Source organism: Talpa occidentalis, unplaced genomic scaffold (genome assembly GCF_014898055.3).
Source record: "Talpa occidentalis isolate TD23 unplaced genomic scaffold, MPIMG_talOcc4v2.1 talOcc4.5, whole genome shotgun sequence".
NCBI lineage: Eukaryota > Metazoa > Chordata > Mammalia > Eulipotyphla > Talpidae > Talpa > Talpa occidentalis.
The window spans coordinates 3166198-3183403 of record NW_023604861.1 but is presented as its reverse complement, the minus strand read 5'-3'; the positions used below and the strand labels follow the sequence as shown (position 1 = coordinate 3183403).

General features: G+C 48.1%; 2 long non-coding RNA genes across 4 annotated transcripts in view; one reads left to right on the top strand and one right to left on the bottom strand.

The window, feature by feature from the left end:
* Positions 1–7: 7 nt before the first annotated feature.
* Positions 8–10075, top strand: LOC129146882 (uncharacterized). Of its 3 annotated transcripts, none has more exons than XR_008554225.1 (4): positions 8–100; positions 5598–5722; positions 7017–7259; positions 7858–10075. It is a non-coding gene; the product is annotated as an uncharacterized LOC129146882 (long non-coding RNA). The 3 variants fall into 3 exon arrangements; XR_008554223.1 differs by having other exon boundaries at positions 7542–10075; XR_008554224.1 differs by lacking the exons at positions 5598–5722; positions 7017–7259; positions 7858–10075 and adding exons at positions 1187–1286; positions 2640–2784.
* The window catches only part of LOC129146883 (uncharacterized), a 138864-nt gene continuing 122622 nt past the window's right edge, over positions 965–17206 (bottom strand). The window contains exons 2-4 of the long non-coding RNA XR_008554227.1: positions 3509–3759; positions 1408–1461; positions 965–1214 (exon numbers count right to left, since the gene is read on the bottom strand). This is a non-coding gene — a long non-coding RNA (uncharacterized LOC129146883). The remainder of the gene's footprint in view (positions 1215–1407; positions 1462–3508; positions 3760–17206) is intronic.

The following is a 17206-nucleotide window of genomic DNA, read 5'->3' as shown; positions in this document are numbered from 1 at the left end:
CGGCCACGACACTCCAACACCAAACTGCATTTCTGAGACCTTCCCATTCCCTGCGTCAGAGGAGCCGGTCGCACACCGCCCACGCAACAGCGGTCCCCAGGTAAGCCCCACTGCTCTGGTGGAAATGAAGTGGGGCCTCTCCTCTCGCGGGGGAGGGTGAAGAGGAAGCCAGGGAAGTGCGGGTGCATATTAATGGCCACAGGCACGGAGGTCACTAGACAGGGCGTGGGGGCCAGCGGAGGTCCTGCCCTCAAGTCCACCCTGGAAGGCGGCCACTCACAGGGCCTGACCTATCTCTGGGGCGCTCGAGTGTGGCATCCTCCCTGGGCTGCATGTGGCTGACTTTTAGAACTAGATTTCAAGAGGTGCGTGGACACAAGAAGGTTGTAAGAAAAAAATTCTGTAAAACTGAGGATTTTGGAAAACATGCAATTCGTGATTTGGTGCAGCCAGTTACATCAGCTACCTTCTGCTCAGCGGCTGGCCCAACCATAGCATCGACCAAACGATGCCTTAGAAACTTTTAATGTGATTGTCACAAAGCGGAAGCCACTTCTTGTAGGGAGTTACTGATCTATGCAGAAAAGTAAAACGTTTTGAAAGTCTTGATTACAAATACAAGTTTTTCCCAGAGCAGCAAATGGCCTGACAATAGCATCCACAGGCCTTGCGTTAGAAGTTTTCACGTCTTTTAGGAGTATGCCGTTGAGAGAGAATAAATGCAGAGACTAATGACTCTGGCAAAAGGCTCTTGTGTATCGATCCCTACACCAGGGCCGGATTTTTGGATGTGGGTCCTGGTAGACATTGAGACTGCCAAGAGTCAAACTATGCAAAACACATCGAGCAAAAAAATCCTCTGAAATTAAAAAGGCAATAAATTTAGAATCAGTAAAACCAAAGTGCTTCTTTGTATAGTACACTTTGTGTATTTTTCAGAGCCAGACAGTCTGATGAAGTTTGAGGCAGGGAAAAAAATACAGTGAGGGGTTTACCTGGAGAATGCAGAGTCACCCGCTCAAAGGGAGAGCTGCACGCCCATGCTCTCTGCACCACGATTTACGATGGCCCCACTGTGGAGACAGCCCAAGGGCCTAAGGTCGGGGGAGTGGATCAGGAAGATGTGGTCTACACACGGTGGAACACTACTCAGCTGTGAAACAAGATGAGCTCTTGCCATTTGCAGCAACACGGATGGAACTGGAAGGGTGACACTGGAATAAGTCAAATGGAGAAGACAGCTGCTAATGTCAGTCAGAGGTGGGCTTACGAGAAACAAAGCAAAGGTCAGACAAAAACATAAAACCCTAGAAATCTGTAGAATTGCGGCTACTGGAGGGGGATGGAGAGAAGAGATTGAGTGTGGGGTGGGCATCTTGGTGGTGGGCGTGGTGTGGGGATACTCACCTGCAGACACGTGACCATCTCTGAGTCATGTCCAGGGCTGTAAGCCACTATAGCCTAAACAGAAACAAACCAACAACAAAAAGCCGAGTCCTTTATCCATGGTGACTCCCACCGTGTGGAAGCCAGAACAAAAAGCCCCTGACAACCCTTTGAAAAGAAGTTTGACTGAATCCACTAGGCGAACGGGAAAGCAAGTTGCCACATCAGGTAAATTGTTCTCACAAATGTAACCTGCTCCACAACTGGAGGGAGGCGTGCCTTCCAGAGGGAAACAAAGACTCAAACTGTGAGGGACAGGCCGGCCACGCTGCCCACAGGCCCTGTCCCTCCTGAGTGAGGGGGGCAGGATGCGGGACAGCTGGGGACCGGCTGGAATCAAAGGGTGTCCTGGAGGCCAGTAGGGGGTCGACAGGGGGCCTGCTCAATCTCCAGCCACGCTGGCCTGCCCCGCCCTGGAATAGAGAAGGAAGCAGCTGGGCTCAGCCATGTCTCTGTTCCGCCTCAGGACCGGCCGTAGCTCATTTGTTCCCTAATGAGAGCCAGAGCGGACACTTTTATAGTGAGAGTCCTCGATAATCTCCTGCCCAACGCATAAAAGCCCACATCTGGCCCAGAAAGCAGCAGGCGCATCATTGCTGCAAGGGCCGTCGCAGGCAAGAGGTGCTTTCAGACCCTCCCACAGTCCAAGTGCAGCTGTGCTGAGAAGAGCCCTAGAATCTGAGAAGGGGACTTGCTTTACTCGTGAACCCCCCTTTTTTTTTTTCGTAACTCACACAGACTTAGCTCTGCAGCCTGAACAGTATTTTCTCAGGATTTGAAGGAATGCAGAGCAGGTTCCTCAACTGCCCCGTGTAGGTCTTGTGGGGCATCTGCGTGCCTGCTCTGGGCTCCAGTGAGGCTGTGCACCTTCCAGTTACTGCCGGGCCAGCGAGGGTCTCTCTGGGTGCATTTTCCGCTGCTAACAGAACCAGGCACCACAGTTCGAGGACGAAAAGCCACACACGTTTGCTCTCCCGCAGATCTGTGGGTCGGATGTGGGGAGCTTTCTCTGACAAGCCCAAAGGCAGGGTGTTGGCGGCCTTTCTGCAGGTGTGGGAGAAACCTCTCTCCTCTGGTGTGTCGGGGGGTGGCTGGAGCCCGGGCCCGAGGCTGGAGGGGTTGCATCTTGGATTCTGCAGGACCTATTTGAAGACGCAGGGCCTTTTCCAGAGCCTTCCCCCACCCCTCCACAGGACCTGTCAGCGAGGGCACCTGCATGCCATCTTCCTGGAAATGCCACGGCCCCCTCCCCCGCATCCAGCTGGAAAGTGCATTCTCCTCTAAGGACGCAGGTGATTCGATTAAATGCACCTGAGAAATCCAAGCGTCTCTCCCTATCTTAAGGGGCCTCATTTAGACACCACCTGTCGTGTGTTTTGCCTCCTAATAGGGTACTTTGCAGGGAGGAGGCAGGCATTTAACAACTACTAAACCTTTCTCCCGGCTTCTCCTTCCTCTAATTGACAGAGGAGGGGCATAGGACCTAGGACAGGGGATTTCTCGCCAACTGTTCCACATGCATCTGATTCAAATACTGGTGAGTGGACAAACCCACCTTGGCTACTGCAGGCGCCCCGAGCACAGTGTCCCCCACGACCTGGCCGGAGGCGCACCGACAGGCACTTCTGCAAAGGACATGCTGCAAATGAGGCTTTACCTTACTGCATCTTTTTAATAGTATCCCTGTCCTCATGGAAAGCAGACTAGATGCACTTTTAGGGTACACAGACCTGCACACTCCATGAGGCACTGATGCTGGGTGAGAAGTTGTTACTAACAGTGAGCTCTGCACTGAGTGTGTGTCTCACACACACAGTCAGACATCACACACAGTCCCAAATACAATAGGGTATGTGTCTTCTAAACTACTTTTAGGTTAAAAAGCAGCCCGTCCTAAGTGTTTTAATGGCTGTACGTAATTTAACAAGAACTGGAGTAAGTGAGCTCCAGTGAATGGAGAGTTAATAACTTTGCAATGAAACTGGCAGGGTTTGGCACAAGGAGATCTGAAACAGCATAGAGACCTGGCCACCTAGCTCAGCCCAAGCCCCGAGTGTCGTACCTGATGAGAGCAGGTTGAAAAACAAGGTCCAATTGTCCAACAATGTTGCTCTGGTTACAATTTTAAGCCTCAAACCACGCAGACATGACTCTGGCAAGCACAGGGCTCGCTGCTCTGAGTTCATCTGCGTGTGTCTCCGAGGAAGGGGCTGTCCACATGTCGCTCAGCTCTGCTGGCAGGATGGACCCTCAGATGGGAAGGAACTGGCTTCTCCCCGGCATTATTCCCCGGCATCGAGGCGGCCAACACACCTGACACGTGACAAGCCAGGCAATAAAAATCAAACAAGAAAATTTCAGAACCTGGAAGTGGTCTGGAAAGTTCTCTCTACTTCCTGCTCCCCTTCCTCTGTGACACCAGCTTGTCATGAACTATCAAGACAGTCACTAAGTTTCCCCGGGACAGAACCCCAGAGGCAGCCTGCAGGAGCCCACCGCGGGGGACATAGGGCATTTCCACGACTGTTGTGGTTAAAAACAGGTCATTTTACATTTTTATTTTGTAACAGCAACATTGTAGGATACCACTTTTTTAAAAGGGTTAGGTACCTAGTTTTTTTTCCTTGATTTCCAAACACCACTGTGGACCATCTGCATCACCAGCTCAGACCTCACGCAGCGTGGGCATAGCCATGTGAGGTAAGAACACAAAGTCTAAGTTTCAAATGGCCACAGAGTATTAGGTGGAGTGAATGTTTATACTAGAGCCTCTTAACCCACAGTCAAGGAACTAATGACCCTCTTAACATTCCCCTCACAAACCTGGGTTCTCCACTAGCTGCTCATGGGTGACTTGCTGATAGTTTTTTCTCTGGTGCCCCCACCTTCCCTCGCTGTCTACCAAGAATTAGACGTGTTGGGTATAAGGCAGATCATATTTGTCATCCATGAATATGGATTATGTTATGTTAATCATTACATATGTTAATCATGAATATGAAAGATCTATTTCCACAAAAACTTGACTTCATGCATTGGGAAAATTCTAGTATGATGATCACAAGCCTGCAAAGAAAATAGAAATCCAGTGTGATGGGACAGATTGGGGCAGAAACCTGCTTCTAAGGCTCTGCATGTTTTCTTTCACAACCGTTATATCTTCCTGTCAGTCTTAGTTATGCACAATCTCTAGCCAAAGATACTGGCGTGTCCCTGGCTCAAAGTACACGGTGGGTGCCCACTCCAGCCCTGTCCATTCCGGATTGACGGACTTTTCAGAGTTCTCAGTGTCCAGAGTAGCCAGAGCATCTGCCACGGGGAGTGTGGGCTCTCAGCATGGGGGAGAAACGGAAGACTGTCAGCACCTCCACTGCGTGTGTCCCCTGGGAAGTGACATGTTTCACATCCACCTCCAATACACTGAGCAAACAAATCAGGGACTAATCTGATTATAACACAGGCATACAGTGCTTCCCTCAGGCCCGAGGAGGTGGCAGCCGGTCCTGGGAAACTAAATGATGTAAGCTCACTAGCCTGTTCTGGACACTGAAGATAAAACCTTCAGGATGACCTGATGCACAGGTATGAAAGGTGGCATCTAGGCTTAGCCAAAGGAACAGGCTTGGCACAAATCCTTTCCAGTTTCTTGAAGTGTATCCTCTAGTAGATACTGATGGAAAATGTTACTCATGGGAAATATATTTCCTGTATCCCTGTCAACATTCAAAAATACCTTTTTAGGGGCCTCCCCTGGTGGCACAGTGGTTAAAGTCTTACCACAAGCTATCGCCAGCCTGCGGCACAAGTTCCATCCCCAGCCAGGGAGCTACCCACATGGCACAACAGGCCTCTCCTGTCTCCCCGCTGCTCCGCTGAGCAGTGTATTTCAGTAGATTTACTTTTTCTGCTCCCCTCTGTCACTGGTGAATCCTCTCACCCATGCACCTCCGTCTACACCCCAGTTCTTGTATGCATAAATAAATCTTTTAAAAAAAAAACTTTCCCATTGCCTTTCTACTTAAAAATTGTTTGGCTTGGTAGAAAGACCTTGGGTCTGTTTCCAGAGTGTTTTATTGGTGAAGTTCTAGTGACTTTCATTAACGATGACTGTAGTGGAGATTCTCCCAGCATCTGAATTTTCTTCTTTGTAGATGACAATCTGTCTGGATGCCCTAAGGAATTTTAATATTCATAAACTTATGCAGATACAGCTATGAGCATTATTTCAACTGTTTTCCCATACACAGGAGGATGTACCTTCAGTGTGCAGAGTCAGGTAATCTTTTACTTTGTGAAAGTATTTTAGAGTATCTATAAATTTTTTATTCACTTTTTTTGCTTTGGAAATAAGTGTATGTGGTATTTTTCTTGACTAACTCCATACTTGACATTTTGGGTCTACTTAACGATGTTCACAAGTCTGTTTTCAACACAATTTTCCTTTCTGTAGAATAGCATCAGGACCTACGATATACATGCTGAACTCAGGCTACCTATATTGAAATCTTAGTTTTTAATTTTTATTAAAGCTGCACGATTGACAACACTTTCAGGGCTACAGTCTCACACCCTTCCAATGAGCGCCATCATTCCACATCCACCACCAAAGATCCAAGCATCCAGGTTTTTAACTTTGCAAAGTTATTTAACTGCTTTTATGTCCTCATAGCTGTGTTTAACAGCAGCACCTCTGGGCTAGCCAATGAGATGTGAGTATGAAATGCTGACAAATTCCAGGTACATAAGCCTTTCATCTTTGGATCCAGAAAATAACATTATCAGCGATCTTCCTACTTATTACAGTATTTCCAGCAATACTACTCATTCTGCTTGTTGATGCTTCCAGTGTGGTCTTCGAGTTATTTTGCTATCCCAGTATTTCGTGATACTGCCACTGAGGTCTCCTGGCTCGCCATCTTGCCATGACTTTAGCCCTGCACTGAGACCTGCTTTCTAGAAGTATGTGGCTCACCTTCTGCCAGTAGCTCTGCCTGCATCCCTGGAGGGCACTTTCCTCCTTATCCTTTATTTTTGCAGGAGGTTAGCTCTTCCAGAAGAAGTTATCAGCTAGAGCTGTATGTGCCACAAGACAGGGTCATCTCTGCCCAGGGGTGTGCATGTGAATCTCAACAACTGGTAATTAATGCTGTAGTTTCTTGTGTAGAAGGAAACAGCATTTCATGTAACAGTGACCATGTGGTTTTGCAAGATTTGGGATCTCGTTTCCTGGAGGAGCAGGTAGATCTTTGAGACGATTGTTGGTGAGGAACAGGGACAAGAGAGATTTTATTAGCAAAGTTAGAAAGGCCAACACCACTGTGTTGAAAGAATATGGAAGAGAAAAGAATGAAACTTCACTGCATCTTAAATACCAGTTTCCCCACAACATGCTCAAGAAAGATGTAACTTTCAGGATTTCTCAAAAATCACAGCAATTTTTGACAGTGCTGAGACGGAAAGGCCTTTAAACTTCCTGCCAGCTGTGTCATAACCTCTGAAGCAGATATAAGTTCAGGTGATTCTCCTGGTAGCTGATGTCAGTTCTCTTAATTATGACTTCTTTTTTTAAGATTTTGTTTATTTATACAAGAGCTGGGATACAGACCAGAGGCGCAGGATGGTGAGAGGATTCACCAGAGAGAGTGGGGAGCAGAACAGGCAGACAACGAAAACACTGCTGAGGGGAGTAGCGGGGATACAGAAGAGGTCTGCTGCACCATGTGGGTATCTCCCTGGCCAGCTGGGAATCAAACCAGTGCTGTAGAGGCTGTGGACAGCTTCACAGCGCTGCACTCAACCTGTTGCGCCACCAGGTAGGCCCTTAATTATGACTTTTAAAAGACTTGATTCCCTATGAAATAATGGAATCTTTTACAGCCTTTTTCAGATTTGCTGTTACATGCTAGACATTTTATAGTTTTGAATCCTGCGATTACCTATCTTTGCTAGATCATAAAAGATTACCAAATCATTTGAGACATAACCACCCTATAAAATCAGCATTTACTTTATTGTACTTAGAGCTGTAGCAGATATATTCTGGATTAGTGTATAAAAATCAATGTCTGTCATGCAGTTGTGTTCATTTTGTTCAGCCTGAACCTGAGAATGCATGTGGCCTGAAGCATCAATGATCTCTATCTGAAAAACCAACTAACGTGTAAAATTTATATACACGAAACAAGCACTTAAATTTTGTGATGAAACTACAAGTAACAGTTACGGTCATTGCAAAGTTGTGTAAGACCGTCAAAGCAACCATCATGACCCAAAGCAGATGGACTTCACGCCAAGCTAATGTCTGGTCATACTTTTCAAGATCAGATCGAGAGTTTCATAGGGAAATGCAGACACACGCTAGGGAAGGGAAGGGTTGATTCCCCTTACTTCCTTTTCTGTTTCATTCCACAGATATTTTATTCCAAGTATATGTAGAAGAGTATAAGCTACAGCCCCTGCTGACAAGAAGTGAGTGTAGATACGCCCATAAATAATGTCAGTAAGTGATGAGGATAAAATCAAGAGTATCAAAGGTGATGGAAACAGTTGATCGGTGAAACTTCACGGATGAACCTTGAGAAAGTTTAAAGGACAGACAGGAGTCCATATGGGAGAAAAGGGCATCGGGCAAAGATTACCATGTGAAGTCAAGCCAGGAAATTGGGAGCACTGTTCCCCCTTGATCCTGGAGAGAAGGGAGGAGATGGTGGTCCCACCTGAAGAGTGTCATTTGAGAAGGCATCTAGTTGATTAATGGGGGCATAAACACTAGGGGGACTTTTCCTCCCATTCAAGCCACATGGGAGTCAGCACATGGCTGGTGCTAGTTAGCGGCATCATGGTTTAGACCTGGCATGCTGACCTCTGCCTTTCCCTGCCACTGCAATGTGGTTCCAGGACTTCAAACATGGTGTCCTCAAGCCATTGTATTCAAAAGCTGTGATGAAAGAGGCTATGGATCCAGAGAGGAAAAGCTCTGCCAGGAAGTTCCAGAGGACATTTCCAAGTATATCCCATGACAGAAGAGGGAGACATGCCAGCCCTGAAGCAGCAGGGTCAAGGGGGAACCCCAGACATCTCACATCAGGTTTTGTTGACAAGGGAGAAGGGGTAGTCAATGAACAATGCTTGACACATGGAGTTTGGGGGCCACATCCCAGAACCACTTTTCTTCACGTTGCGTGAGGTTTATTCAGGGAGTGGAGGAATAACCATTAAAACGTGGGTGGGAATCGCCCATCGAGACCTGTAATCTAGCGAGAAGGTAGCGCTGCTGGCAGAGCAGAACGCAAAGGGCAGGGAAGGACCACACCGAGGAAGAGCTCACGGCAGCTCAGGTCAGAGACGAGGAGGGCCTGAGGCAGCCAGGATCAAGGATGAGGACAACAAACCGCTCATGATGATGGGGAAGCGCCGTGCAGTGCAAGAATCCAAATCAGCTGGAGTCGTTTTATTTCTTAGCTTTGCTTGTTGTGTTCGGTTTTTTTTTGTTTTTGTTTTTTTTACATTGCCAGGTACTGCTGAGAACTTTGGAAAGCAAACGCTCCAGATGGAAGAGCTTCTCTAGCTGGTAGCGGGAGGGATTTGGACCTGGGTTGGACGTGGATGGGGAGCACCAGAAGCAAAGGCTTGCAGTCTGGATCTCGGGCAGCCACTGACCCCTGAAGCTAGATATTTAGTAGCCGTTAGTGACATCTAAGTATTTTTTGCTCTAGAGGAGTTTTAAGCGGACAGGAGGACGCAGGGCACAATCTGGGGACAACACAGACAGCGATATTTACATGTTAAGGGGAAAGAGCAGAGCAAAGGGATTTCAGATGGGAAGTGAACGGGTGGAATGTGATATCACGAAAACCAAGGAGGCTGAGCATTCAGGGCACGCGTCACTCGACAGTATCCAACAGCAGAGAGGTCAGAGGGCGAGAACCAGGAAAAGGTGGAGACACAGGCCAAGAGAGCCTCAGTGATGCTGACAGACACCGGGCACCTGGGTTGCAGCAGAGGGATGGAGAAGGGAGAAGGAAAGACGTTGCCATTTCAAAATGCTCGCAAGAGGGGGAACTGGAAAGGCATTCGGCGAGCCAGCAAGGGCAGATGACGGTGCGGAGGGAGCTGGTCGCGCGGTCACATCCACGCACAGGAGAGACCACGCAGAGAACGGTCTGAAAGGCAAAACCGCACAACTTGAGTGAAATGGGAAGTCCCTGGAAAGGGATTAAACTTGGGAAAAGCCAGCGGCACGCACATTTTTAACTAAAATATTTTCATTGAAATAACATCGTGAACTGCAGAGACCCGGCTTAAATACACAGTGCACAGAGTTTTGACAAATGTGTTTCTCATGTGACCCCAATCAAGTTATAGAAATTCTATCACCCCAGATGTTTCTCTCACACTCTCCCCTGCTGCCCCAGAGAGGAAACCGCTATTCTCAACTTGCTTTTACTGCAGTTTGGTTTAGCTTGTTCTAGAGCTTCCTACAGTCCGCTCCTGGTCTGCTTCCTTTGCGCCAACGCAACGTGCTGGAGACCCACTCTCTCCGCGTCCAGACTTCCAGGACACTGTGTTGTGAGCCGTCTGTCCATCCCTTGTTTCTAACTTTAGACAATGAATAAAGTTACTGGGAACATTTGTGTACAAATCTTATTCTCAGATATATTTTTCTGAAGTGAACTCAGAGAAATACTATTGCTGGATGATAAATAGGTGAATAGTTTATTAAGCAACAGTCAAGGGGTTCTCAAAAGCAGCTGTGCCCACACTCTGAGGCCTATTTTCAATCCTCACCCACATTTAGGGTGCTCGGTCTTTTACAAAGATCAGGCTTTCCAGTGGGTGTGGAGAGGCGCTCCCTGCTGCTGTCATTTACTTTCAAGTGAGCACACTCGTGGTGAGTATTTTTTTTTCCCCCAGCTAGAAGCAAGACTGGGAGAGAATAGTTGGGTTGATATTAACATTCATCTTTGGAAGTCTGATAATATAAAAGGGGATGAAAATATTGGATATTCTGATCAATGTGCTTTTCAAGTTATTTTCTAAGCTGTCCAGGGGAGAGAAACTGAAGGAACCGGGAAGAGAACACACAGATCAGGGCTGGGTCACCAGATTAGGAAGCTTGAAACTAAAGACTCCATTTCGAGAAGGGAGGAGACAGACAAGCAGAGATGCAAACGGTGGCCGGGAGCTCCAGGTCCCAACAATCGCAGACTACTCTGAATGTTAGTGTGGAAACGGTTTGCTCAGAAAGGCAATGTGAAGAGCAGGAAGCCAGGCTGGTGCCCGACAGCACATGTCTGCAGCACGAGTGACCAGCAGATGACCACGTGGGTGACTGCATCTCTGTGGTTCTCATTTTCACTTTGTGGTGGGTGTAGATCTATGCATAGAATTGCAGCATTACAAGCGTCAGCTTCCAGGAAAGCAAGGAGTCCACGTGGGCCTGGCCCCAGGTGTGCATGAGGGAGGGGCCAAAGGGAAGAGCAGGTGAGCTCTGGCCCGGCCAAGGGGTGCAAATCGGACAGCGGCGAGGGGCTGGCACCAGCACTGGCAGCAGAAGGCCCTTTCCTGGTGGTAACAGCCTGAGAGGCCTTTAAGACTCAGCAGACAAGCAGCGTCATCCTCCTGGGTCCCGCCTCCAGCTGATGGGAGGCACTAACGTATTCAACACACGCCCAGAACCCGCTGGAAGAGCCTCTCCCTGCTCTTATCCCCTTAAATGGAACCCTAGAAATGATTTTTCATTTTATCCATTTACTTGAAGTAGCTTATCGAATTGTCCAAAATGAATGAGGCAGAAATTAATATCTCAATTTCTTGAGGCTGGGAAGTGCTTAGGACACATTACAGGAGCTGGCTTGGTCTGTAAGCTGCAGTTTTACTGAGTCCAGCATCCAAACGCCTTCCTGTATTTTTTTTTTAAAGATTTATTTATACAAGAGCTGGGGTACAGGTCACAGGCATGGGAGGATGAGAGGCTTCACCAGAGACAGAGCAGGGAGCAGAACAGGCAGACCTACAGAAATACACTGCTGAGGGGAGCAGCAGGCAAGACAGTAGAGGTCTGCCACACCATGTGGGTATCTCCCTGGCCAGCTGGAGATGGAACCCACGCTGCAGAGGCCGCAGACAGCTCCATAGCCCTGCACTCAATCTGCTGAGCCACCAGGGAGGCCCGTGTTTGGTTTAATTCTAATGTTAAATGGTCGATGTCGCCACTCTGGATGTGACCCTCAGGGGAGGTAACCTGGACAGACGTTTAACTTGCAAATACTGAAAATCTGAACACGCCTTCATGCAGTGGGCTCTGGCAACAACAGGATCACAGCAGAAACACTTCTATAAAATACTTTTACTGCACCAGGCTATACGATTTTGACATACTTTGTAAGAAAGTTTTAGGTTTTGATCACTGTCTTGAAGTTTGTTTTTAAAAAGGCCTTCCAGAGCATTTTATTTTGAAGGTTGAGATAATTCTTCATGTGCGAATCTGTAGACAGTGGCCAGTGCCAGGCATGGCGCTCCGGGGGTGGTGGGGAGGGGGGCTGGGATGCCTGTGCTGGGGCTCCCCGCTGCAGGGCGCTGGCCGGGGACTGGAGGTAACAGGATCAAGTTGGTCAGACTTCACTTTAAATCATGATGGAAATGGAACAGGGTTCAAGTTAATCCACCACAGTAACTTCCAGGTCCTGAGGTCCCTCCCCTGCCCGGTAGGAAGTCCCCTGGAGCTTGGGGGTGCCGCCGGGGACTCGGGTGTAAAAGGCGCTCAGCCACGATGCCCCAGATGCTCGCCCAGAGCCTTGTCCAATGTAGTGCCCGCCTCTCTGGTCCCTGCCGTGCCAGGTCTGTGTCTCATCCCCACGTAATTAGGGAGCAGCGCTCCAGCCAAACAGCTGATGAATGCTGGCACACCGGGACCACCCTCCTACGCGTTAAGTCAGGATCCCCTCTTCTGCCACTGAGGTCTGATCTGCGGGAGGGATGGGTTCCCCCAAATGGGTGAACAAGGCAATTGTCCAGCAGCAGCAGAGCAGAAAACTATCGGGGTGCACTGAGAGCACTGCTCAGCACCAACACAGCTTCACCAAACGCTCACAGAACAGAGCAGCGGTTGTGATACTCCCTTCAGGTAAAACCCAGCGGACACACAGGGACAAGGCAGGTGCAGCTGCCTGGAGGCGGCATGCAAATGATGGGGGCACTGAAAGGGGCATGGGGGAGTCTTGGGGGCAATGGGAGAAACTTAGGGAGTCATCGGGAGCCCTGGGGGATGACCAGGCTGTCTTGAGCAGGACAGTGTCCATATGGGTTTCTACAGCTGCCAAAATTGACCTTTTCATGCACTTTAAATAGGTGTTTTTTTAACCTTTTTCACTTTTTTATTGTATTTTATATATTTTTTAGACCATTTTTCATTTTTGCACAATATATGCCTTTTCATCTTGGTTATAGTCCCCATACAATTGCCACCCCCCCTTATTTTGACCCTACTCCTTCCTCGCCCCCCACCCCAGTGTGTTTATAGTTGCTTGTTTTTGATTTTGATTTTTACCCAAACTCAAACTCACCACATAAAAGGTGTTTCAAAGGGCGAAGGACCCTGTGCAGGGCAGGCAAAATAGTTTCAGGCACTTTAGATGGCAACTGCTAAGGTTTGTGTATCCTGCATGTTTGAAAATTAGTTTAAAACCTGAACGAGACTGATCCGCATCTCCTCACATCGCGTCCCGAGTCCCCGCTCCCATCATTTTTATCCGCCGTCACCCCGCCCAGCCCACGGCCCTGGGCGCCCCGCGCCAACCGTGCTCACGTCCTAGACAGGCAATGCCACCTGCCCGCCCTCCCTTTACAACTCAGCTTTCTCCAACTGTTTTCTGCTGTGAATAAGGCTCAGAGCCGCTCCGCATCCTTCTGGTAGCTTCCCAGATTGTAATTTCATCTTGGCTCTGGTTGCCCTTAGTACCTGGGTGTTCGCAGTGAAGATTTTCAGCTGAGCAGAGTGTTTTCACTCATCCCGGCCACCCGGGCAAGCGGCGGGGTTCACGGTACGGACGCTCCAACAGGCCACAAACAAAACAGCAAACAAATGGGTGATCTCACTGGGGACGGACAGAAATGTCTTCTGGGGGAAAAATTTCAAACAGTGTCTAAATGTCACACTGTTTCCCACAAAATAGGGGTTGTCGTGTACCTTCTATAAAGCAATCGAGGCTGGGGCAGAGGCTGGGGCAGAGGCATGCTTTTCTGCAGCCACAGAGCAAATGTGTGGCCGAGTTAGAGGGAAGCCAGGTTTGCGCCTGATCCAGTGCCCACAGTCACCAGATGCCCTTCAGGACCCTTCCCAGCAGCGTTCCCTCGGCCACCCCATCACTGCACTTGCTGCACACATGGCTGACCTGCAAGGTTTCCTCTCGCCAGCTCCTGCCTTTCACACCTCTCAGGTTTGATCAGCCAGGTGTGTCCTGGCCCTCACCTCCACCCTGGGGCCTCAGGACACCGCTGTGCCAGCCATTTCCTCGCTAGCACCACCGTTCGTGTTCTGAGCAAAGGACGTGAAGATACTCGATAGAAAGGCGGGGCCTCGGCCAAGGCACCTGGCCCCTCCTCCTCCGGGAGTGTGGAATGGGGAGTGGAGCCCTCTCGGAGCACAGGTGCTGGGGGAGATGGTTCCTGGAGGTTTTCACAGGAGTACAGTAACATTGTGTGGAAGAGAAACGCAAAGGATCTAAAACAACGACCTCACAGGACCTGCCAGTGAGACCAGGCCTCAGCCTCTGTCCTTCCAGTTTGAGAGCAGAACCCAGGTGGGCCCTCCTCTCCCTGCAGCCCCAGCGCCTCCTGCAGGATGCCTGGCCGAGCCCGACCGCTCCCCATGCAAAGCCACGACAAGCTGCAGACTGTCACCTGGCGCCGTGGCCTAGCCGGTCTCCACACGCTGCCCCCAACTCCTTCCCTTCTACTCCCGACCTGCAGGTCACAGCCTGACTTTCAAGCTGCCCGCCAGATGGTGCTCCCACCTGTTTATACTTCCAGGGGTGCCCCCAGATGTGGGATGAAAGGCAAAATCTTCACCCCATTACACAAAGTCCTGTGTGACCTGGTCACTGGTCTCTGGCTCCTCCTCAGGGCTGGGCAGTGCCACTGGGGTGCCACCCAGTGGACCCCAAAGCAGGTGTCCATCTAGCTTGCAGCAGAGGTAGGTCAGCCCTCTCCTTACCCCTGCCCGCTGGCTCTGAACGGTCCACTTCACCTTCCAGTCACTGGGACTTTATCTTGGCCTAGTTGGTTTTAAAATTTGTGTGGACACTGCATCCATACGCTGCCTTCCACCCCTCATAGGGCTGACCCCCTCAAGATCAGGCCCAGCCCAGCGTCTGGGGGATGAGGACAGAACCAAGGGCTTCCACCTGCCAGGACCTGCCTGCCAGGAGACTTCCACCTCCACCCCGAGTTCTGATTCCTGTCCAGCCTGAGGCGCCCACATGCAGGGAGATTCCTTAACACTGACCCTGAACCTCCAAATGCTAGACCCTGCTCTCCATTGGATCCCCTCAAGAAGCCGCGGTCCTTAAACGCATCCTTTTTTTGGATAATAGTTTGCTCAAATATTCTTAGATATACTTTGCACTAAGAGTAATTTTACTAAGAGTAAATTTACTTCAACACTTAAAAGTTATTGTTGTAATTAAGTCTAGACATACTCTACTCAATTACAAAAAACATGTAATTATGTTTTGCAACAAACGTGAGAGTGAACCATCTTAAAAGCAGGCTGTTTTGTTTCCTATGGACAAAATAACTTAGTACTACATTTCTGATGTTAAGGTAGTAAGTACGAAGTAATACTGAGGTCGTATTAGCTTCCCCTTCCAAATTAAAACATTGATTCCCGTGTCTACTTTTGAAGCCAGATGTGAGTAACAAAACAACGAAACTAACCTGTGGGTTAACTTCAAAATATGTGCATTAACCGTTCATGCAACAACCCAAAGTTAATGATGCATTTAAAAACAGAAAATTCCTACCATCTTTTTTTTGGACAATGGTTTAATAGTAATACTTACAATTTTAAAACGTAACAAATCACAAAGCCAGAAAGGTGGGACTGTCTGAAGACTTTGGTGACAGTCGCCCAAGAGCTGCACTACCGAAACGGTTTGGCTTTGTTTTATCTACGCTGAGTTTAATCTTTTCTACCGGTGAAACCCGATGCCAAGTTCAGACGTGGCCAGCACTGGCCCAGCCATCTCCTGCCGGTGTGACATCTCCATTAAGATTATAAATTCCCCAAGGACAGTATCCCCTGAGGTAATTTATTCCAATATATTCTCAAGTTTGATCTCAGCTGTCACTCAGAGAGACCAAGATTTCCAAAATTAAAAATTAGAACCCAATTAATCTTCAGCATAACGTCAACACGTTTCATATTTCCTTCACTGAGCCAAGAAATTTTGGAAGGTGACATCATGTCTGCGGAAATGTCACACCCGGCAGGAAAGATTCTTTGACTAATTAGAGTGGCCCTTTGAGGTAGTGCCGTGCGGGGAAAGTGTTGAAAACGTCTCGTTGTCCAAAAAGGGATAAAACCATTCACTTTCCCTTCTGCCCGCACGGTGTTTGAGATGCGTTGCTCAAGAACGCACAATCTCATGAGATTGTAGTTAGAGGGGGGTAGACACCACACTGACCGGGATAAGGGTCATCCCGCTGCTTTCCGGTACATTCTATCCATGAGGACAGAGTGAAACGAGAAATGAACCACCACAAATCCAGGGCAGTGAAAATTAAATGTAGCACATAGTTATTATCATTGTTGGAAAGACCCATAAATCCAGATCCATCCCAGCTACAGAGCACGGAGCAAAAATCAGCTTTGCCTTTCATGTTAATTGTTCCTGAGAGAAGACTGAAGAGATAATTGTTGCTTAAATGCAGTGAACAAGGCTTGAATCCCGATAAAATACTATTGTATATTGTGGTTTATTAAAAAATTTATCCCTCTTTGGCTGCAAACTAGGATAAGTTTATCAGAACGATATTAAACAGCATAAATATTTTGTTAAAGACCTGGCTTAATGTTCATTTCATTGCTAAAATAAACATGAAATAAGACGAGGGTGTGTAGAGGAAATCATTTTTTCTTTTAGAACCAATTCATTCTTGCAGGAATATCGCCAAGAAACAATGAACTCCGATCACTGGGCCCATCTCATTCTTTTAAGGAAATATACATTTAAAAATAGCATGTGTTTGTATTTTGAAAAGTTTAAATAATTCATGAAATAGACACCGCGCCCTCCCTTGGTTATCTCATCCTTTTATAATATAAACAGACTTCTTTGTGGATCGCTCCCAAATTTATTTCTACACATGCACACATCACTCTCTAAAAGTGGGACCCAAATTTCAAACTGCCTAAATGCATTAAGTCTGGCACCACCACCCCCTTTCCTGGATCAGCCTGTCACCCCAGACCACACCACCTTCTTCCTCAGCCTGCTTCAAGATTTTTTTTGCATTCCCCATAAAATTGCACCCCCCTTATTTTGACCTCTTTCTCTGAAGTTCTGGTCATGTTAAACTGAGGTTCACGGTTCATTAACAAATTCTGACTTCAAAATCTCTTACACACTGTCCTCTCCCTGCCCGTATCTCTACACTAGAGTCCAAGCTTTCTTCTCTCCATTAGGAACATATTTTCCTAGATTGTTGCACTGATTCCATTCCTTTCCTATGTCAATCAGTCCTACCCATCCATCCCAAC